Here is a 634-nt window from a genome sequence, read left to right on the forward strand (position 1 = left end):
TTCAGTGGTCCTGTCATTTGTGTTTTTATTTTATGAATTTGCGATTGCACTACCTTGCACATATACGGTTTCTTAGAACAACATCCCGAAGTCCAGGTGAGATTGGGCCTCAGGTGTCATCCTTTCAGAAGCACTAAAAGCAGTGTTAATTTAGTCTGCTAAAGTTAATACAAAGCAGGAAAGATCCTTCCAGAAGTCATTTTTCATGTTACTGGTGTCTGCACATACATCCAGGCCTTTTATAGTAGTCTTGCTGGATAATATTTGGTATTTTTTTCCCCAAATATAAGCTCCATCTGCAGCAGTACATACACACACAGCAACAGATTATGGGTTAATATGCCACTTGTGCTGCTGTCCCCAGCAATGTGATTGTACTGAAGACAATCTTTGAAAGGTCATTCTGATTTTCAGCTAATTCATGTGGGTTCTAAATTCCAATATGGCTTCATTTTCTCATACTTGGAAACCGAAATATCATAGATCATTTCTCCAACTCCTGAAAACTTTAAGGAAACAAATATAAATTATAAACAACAGTAGTCAGATTAACTTGTGCTGGAAGGGGAACAAAAGGATGTTCTTAGGGAAAGTAAGCAACACAGAGTGGAAACACACGAAAATGTATTTGAAC

This window comes from Tamandua tetradactyla, chromosome 14 (genome assembly GCF_023851605.1).
Source record: "Tamandua tetradactyla isolate mTamTet1 chromosome 14, mTamTet1.pri, whole genome shotgun sequence".
NCBI lineage: Eukaryota > Metazoa > Chordata > Mammalia > Pilosa > Myrmecophagidae > Tamandua > Tamandua tetradactyla.